Below are 6,911 nucleotides of genomic sequence, written 5' to 3'. Positions count from 1 at the left end.
TTTTTAAATTCATGCATCACCTGGTGGGCCATCATATGATCTTAAACTCAAATAAAGTAACTTCAGTTATGTTAACCAGGAATTTGGTACGATGCAATGGTGCAAAATTAGCAGTTTGAAAATGGTTACCACATGTAATTGAGGCCATAACAACAAGTGGTAATGCATTTGCGGAAGAAGTTTTCACCCCTCAGACACCAATTTTCCCATCAGATTTTTAGTTCAAGTGACGTCATTTCCTTGTTCAACTTAGTTCTGTTATGAGCTTTAATGAGGAGTAACCACAAAAGCCATTGGTTTACCCATGGTCACTCCAGAATCAGAGTCAGAAATTATCTATATGTTCTTCATACTAGATGAAGAAAACTGTTTTCTGAAGCACTTTGACATTGAAATCAGGTATATTTACACACTGTGGTAAGGTACTTTAGAACTACATTTAATGTAATCGTTATATACAATATTGTGCAGAAGTCTTAGGCACATATATATATAACTGGGGTGCCTAAGACTTTTGCAGAGTGACTGTATTTGTCAGTGTGGAATGGAGAGTCACTTTGTAAGTCTGGTGGGAGCAAAGAATATTGGGAATAGCAAGGGTGGAGTGCCTTGTTAGAGGTGTGGGACAGGTGGTAGAGAAGGAGTGCCGGGGAAGGGTGGGGGAGACACAGGTGCAACCACACCCAGCCCTGAGACATCAGGCAAGGTCACTTGATCGTTACAGAATGTCTCTCTGGTGCTTCCTGCCCCCTCCCCTCCCTCTTTTCCTTTACCCAACCATGATTCCCTTCTCCCTACCCACTCTCAGTCCACAATAGAGACCCATATCAGATTTATCACCACTCGCAAATGTCATGATTGTTTTTGGCGGCAGTACAGTGCCACACATAAAATTACTAGAATACTGTGCAAAAGTCTTAGGCACCTTAGCTATGTATATGTGACTAAGATTTTTCCACAGTACTCTGCATATTTTCAATGTATATGTTTTTATTTCTAACTTTAAACTACATAATTTGAACTCCTTAATTATATTATTTCTAGAATAATATATTTAAGTTAGCCTTTATTTACAGAAAGTGTTATAAGACCCAATTGAACAGAAATAAATGCAGACATAATGATTGAAATCATAATCCGAGCAGTGCCAATGCTAGTGTTTTATAAAGTTACCCAAAGATGGAGATCAATTTCCCCAATACGTTAAATAAAGAGAACAGCAGTACTTTTTCCAACACAGGATGGTACGCTACTAGTAGGGAACCTGCAGGTGGCGCTGTTTCCATGCTGCTGAACGTTCAGTTCCCGGTGGTGTAGGGCAGGCTGTGGGTTTGTGAGGCGCTCTTGGAGAAGTGAAATCAACTGTGCATCTTGCAGTCAGGACACTGGGCCAGGTGAACACCTTAAAAAAAGAACTGCACCTGAAAGTTTGAGGAAAAAGTTCTGCTACAATAGTTCCTTTAAGAGGAGGGTTTGATTCCTGCTGCTGTTAGGAGTTCGTACATTTTCCCCATGGCCATCTAAGCTTTCTTCAGCTGCTCTTGTTTCCTCCTACATTCAAAAGACATGGTATAGGTTAAGAAGTTGTAGATATGCTATGCTGATGGCAGAAGTGTGGCCCAGCTCAATCCTCCCTTCTTTGATTTGTTACAAACAACTCATTTCACTGTATGTTTTGATGCACGTGACAAATAAAGTTAATTTTTTAAATTACAAATCAGTCAACCATCAGAATGGTCAGACTGGACTGGCCTTGGGAAATCCATTGCTGGCCATCTCTGATTAGTCAATATTGTCTTCAATATTATTTAAGAGGAACATTTCCTAAAGCAAAATCTGAAATTCCACAGCATATAATTCAAAGCATGCCAATTTCCAACCTATGGGTTTCAGAATACAAGGGAAAATGGAGTACGGGTGGCATGAGGACACTACAAGAGGTAGGAAGGCTATTGCCTTGGCGAGGAGCACTCCCGTGTAGGTAGCCCGTGGAATGCAAACCCAAGGAGTACTCCACTCCCTGTATTTACAACTATATGCGGAACCCCTCCTCAAGAATGAGAATACCACCACTGTTCACGAAGACACACTCAAATTTGGATTTTCACTGATAAATTAATTCAGTTTATTGAAACAGTATATCCTGGAGATGGGCAAAGCCAGCATTTAGCAGCCATCCTCAATTATCCTTCAACATGCGGCAATTAGCTGTTTTTATACCTCCTGTTGTCCTTGAGGATCGACAGTGCTGTGAAGAGCTTCCAGAATCCTGAGCCATCAGCCAAGCAGCAGCAACATATTTTCAAGGCAGGGCATTGTGCAGTTTACAAATGCACCTTACTGCACTTGTCCTGCTCGTGGGTAGACCTGCATGTTTGACAGCTGGTGCAATGTAATAGATAATGACTGCAGTTACAGAGTGAAGTAGGCAGTATATAACAAGGTGGAAAAGGTGCCAAAAGTTGGAACATCAAACTTATTGAATGTATGATCCAAGTACACTATTCCAGACAGGTGAAGAGATAAATTGCAACTCAGTAGTGTGATCAAAAAAAGCACCAAACAACTTAGAAAAGATAGGAGACAAATCATGTATTGCAAAATATACAGTCTCTGATAGTTCATTTAAGCTTCAAGATGCTGGTTAACTATTATAAGAGTATTATAAGCTCTATATCAAAGAAAGGATGTGCTAGCATTGAATCAGAATCAGAACCAATATCATCATTCCCACAATCCTGATTGAGAAGTTACAGAACCTGGGCCTCTGTACCTCCCTCTGCAATTGGATCCTCAACTTCCTAACTGGAAGTCCACAATCTGTGCGGATTGGTGATAACATTTCCTCCTCGCTGATGATCAACACTGGCGCACGTCGGGTGTGTGCTTAGCCCACTGCTCTACTCTCTATATACCCATGACTGTGTGGCTAGGCATAGCTCAAATACCATCTATAAATTTGCTGATGTTACAGCCATTGTTGGTAAAATTTCAGATGGAGATGAGAGGACATACTGGAGTGGTGCCGCAGCAACAACCTGGCACTCAACGTCAGTAAGACAAAAGAGCTGATTGTGGACTTCAGGAAGGGTAAGACGGAGGAACACATACCAGTCCTCAGAGAGATCAGAAATGGAAAGAGTGAGCAGCTTCAAGTTCCTGGGTGTCAAGATCTCTGAGGATCTAACCTGGTCCCAACATATTGATATAGTTATAAAGAAGGCAAGACAGTGGCTATACTTTATTAGGAGTTTGAAGAGATTTGGTATGTCAATAAATACACTCAAAAACTTCTATAGTTGTACCGTGGAGAGCATTCTGACAGGCTGCATCACTGTCTGGTATGGAGGGGCTACTGCACAGGACCAAAAGAAGCTGCAGAAGGTTGTAAATTTAGTCAGCTCCATCTTTGAGTACTCACCTACAAAGTACCCAGGACATCTTCAGGGAGCGGTGTCTCAGAAAGGCAGCTTCCATTATTAAGGACCTCTGGCACCCAGGGCATGCCCTTTTCTCACTGTTACCATCAGGTAGGAAGTACAGAAGCCTGAAGGCACACACTCAGTGATTCAGGAACAGCTTCTTCCCCTCCGCCATTCGATTCCTAAATGGACATTGAATCCTTGGACATTATCTCACTTTAAAAAAAAATATATAGTATTTCTGTTCTTTGCATGATTTTTTAAGCTATTCAATATATGTATACTGTAGTCGATTTATTTATTTATTATATTTTGGGTTTTTTCTTCTATATTATGTATTGCATTGAACTGCTGCTGCCAAGTTAACAAATTTCACATCACATACAGGTGATAATAAACCCGATTCTGATTTAATATCACTGGCACACATCATGAAATTAGTTAACTTTATAGCAGTAGTACAATGAAATACATGATAAATAAATCTAAAGAACAAAATTACAAGTATATATCTATTGAATAGTTAGGTTAAAATAAGTAGTGCAAACAACAGAAATAAAAATGTAGTGAGGGAGTATTAATGGGTTCAATATTCATTTAGAAATTGAATGGCGGAGGGGAAGAAGCTGTTCCTCAATTACTGAGTGCGTGCCTTCTGGTTTCTGTACCTCCTTCCTGATGGCAACAATGAGAAGAGGGCCATGTCCTGGGTAGTGGCGGTCCTTCATGACACTGCCTTCCTAAGGCTCCATTCCTTGAAGATTTCTTGGATTCTATGGAGGCTGGTACCCAGGATAGAGCTGATTAATTTTACAATTTTCTGCAACTTATTTCGATCTTGTGCAGTAGCCCCCAACCCCTCCCACAAGACAGTGATGCAGCCAGTCAGAATGTTCTCCACAGTACATTTATACAAGTTTTTGAGTATCTTAGTTGACAAACCAAATCTCTTCAAACTCCCAATGAAATATAACTGCTATCTTGCCTCCTTTATGGCTGCACCCAGGTTAGGTCCTCAGTGATATCGACACCTGGGAACTTGAAATTGCTCAATCTCCACGTCGGATTTCTCTGAAATAACAAATTTCACGTCACACACCGGTGATAATAAACCTGATTCTGATTCTCTTATGAGGATTGGTTTGTGTTCCCTTGTCTTACCCTTTCTGAAGTCCATAATCAGCTCTCTGGTCTTGCTGATGTTGAGTGCAAGACTGTTGCTGTGACACCACTCAACCAGCTGGTATATCTTGCTCCTGTATACCCTTTAGTCATCATCTGAAATTCTGCCAATGGTTGTATCATCAGCAAATTTATAGATGGCGGTACTACCCCACAATGTTTCAGTTACTTGCTCTGCCTCACTTTTCAAAAGGAAGCTCTGTTTGGCCATCTACATGTTGCATGAATTCCTCCACATTAAAGCCCTTAAGTGCTGTGGCAATCCTAGTCAACAGTCAGGAAATTAAAACCATCCATTACTGCAACCCTATTATTTGTGATCTCCCTGTATATTTTCTAATTCCTACTGACAGGTGGGCCTATAGTACAATCCCATCAAAGTGATCACAGCCTTCCTGAGTTGGGCTTGAAGGGCGGCTTTCCACGCTGTGCAGCTGCCCCACTTCATTTCTGAATGCTTTAATGGGTATTGTGGCACCTAGGACAGACAAACAATGCAGTGAATTTTCACAACATTAAAGGATATTTGCAGGATAATTTTTTGATAAATCAAAAATTTGTATTCTTAGTTGAAATAAACAAAGCCTTCTCTTTCTAGCACTGGAGAGGTAGTAACGGGACAAGGAAATGGTGGACAAACTGAACGAGTATTTTGCGTCAGTCTTTATCGTGGAAGACACTAACAATAGGCTAGAAGTTTGAAAGTGTTGGGGCAGAAGTGGATAAAGTTGCCATTACTAAAGAGAAGCTGCTTGGGAAACTGAAAAGGTCTGAAGGCACCCTAACCCTAATGCATTATGGAGGCATTGGTAATGATCCTTCAAGAAACACTAGATTCTGGCATGGTTCCGGAGGACTGAAAAATTGCAAATGTCACTCCAGTCTTCAAGAAGGGAGAGGGGCAGAAGAAAAGAAATTATAGACCATTTAGTAGTTGAGAAGAGGCTGCAGTTCATTATTAAGGATGTGGTTCACAGTACTTGGAGGCACATGACAGGCCAAAGTCAGCTTGGTTTCCTTCAGGGAAAATCTTGCCTGACAAATCTTCTGGAATTCTTGAAGAAATAATAAGCAGGATAGACAAAGGAGAATCACTGGATGTTGTGTACTTGGATTTTCAGAAGGCCTTTTAAAAGGTGCTGCACATGAAGCTGTTTAACAGGTTAAGAGTCTACTTATTACAGGAAAGATGCATAGGGGATTGGCTGATTGGCAAGAGGCAAAGAATGGGAATAAAGGGAGCCTTTTCTGGTTGGCTGTTGGTGATGAGTGGTGTTCCTCAGGGGTCTGCTGGGGACTGCTTTTTAGGTTATGTCAGTGATTTGGATGAAGGAATTGATGACTTTGCAGTCAAGTTTGTGGATGATACAAAGGTGGGTGGAGGGACAGGTAGTGTTGCAGCAAGGACTGGTTAGGGATGCTCCACAAATTTGATTGATAAGTTTTTGAAGAGGTGACCAAGAGGATTGACAAGGCCAGGGCAAGTAGACATCATCCATATGGACTTTAGCGAAGTCCTACACGGTAGGCTGATCTGGAAGGTTAGATTACATGGGATCTAGGGTGAGTTTGCCAAATGGATTAAAAAAATAAATCTGCCTGTTGGTAGGAATCAAAGGATGGTTGTGAAGGGATGCTTTTCCAGATTGGAGGCCTGTGACCTGTGGTGTTCCTCAGGGATGACTGCTGAGTCCATTGTTTCTTGTCATCTATATTAAGGATTTGTGGCATTTTAAGATTGCAAAATGCCACCAGAGTTGGTGATAAAGTGGACAAGTGGAAGTTATCCAAGATTCAAACAGCATCTAGACCAACTGGCAAAGCCAAGGAATGGCATATGGAATTTAACTTGGAGAAGTATGAAGTAATTCCTTTTAGAAAATTAAACCAGAGCAGGACATGCACAGTAAAGGGCAGAGGCCTGGAGAGTGTTGCAGAACAGTTTGAGGGTTATGGGCCAAAGAATGTTTCTACGGCGTACAACAATGACCCTTCCCATTCATGTAACTCCTTAAGTGTCCTTAAATGCTGTTAACACACGTCTCTACCACATCGTCTAACAACTCATTCCACATATACATCAAAACTGTGGAAAAAGTTGCCTCTTAAGTTGTATTTAAATCTTTCCATGGCCTCTGATTTTAGACTCCCCAACACTGATCATTTGCCTTATCTATGCCCCCCCCCCCAATTTTATACAACCGTTATGGTTCAAAATTAAACTAATCACAAAACACTTTGGCCCTGCACGTGCCTGCCAACACATGCAGATTTCACTGGTAAATACAACTTGGAACAAAAATCCCA

The sequence above is a fragment of the Hemitrygon akajei genome, chromosome 7 (assembly GCF_048418815.1).
Source record: "Hemitrygon akajei chromosome 7, sHemAka1.3, whole genome shotgun sequence".
In the NCBI taxonomy this organism is placed as follows: domain Eukaryota; kingdom Metazoa; phylum Chordata; class Chondrichthyes; order Myliobatiformes; family Dasyatidae; genus Hemitrygon; species Hemitrygon akajei.
This window is presented reverse-complemented; position numbering follows the sequence as displayed.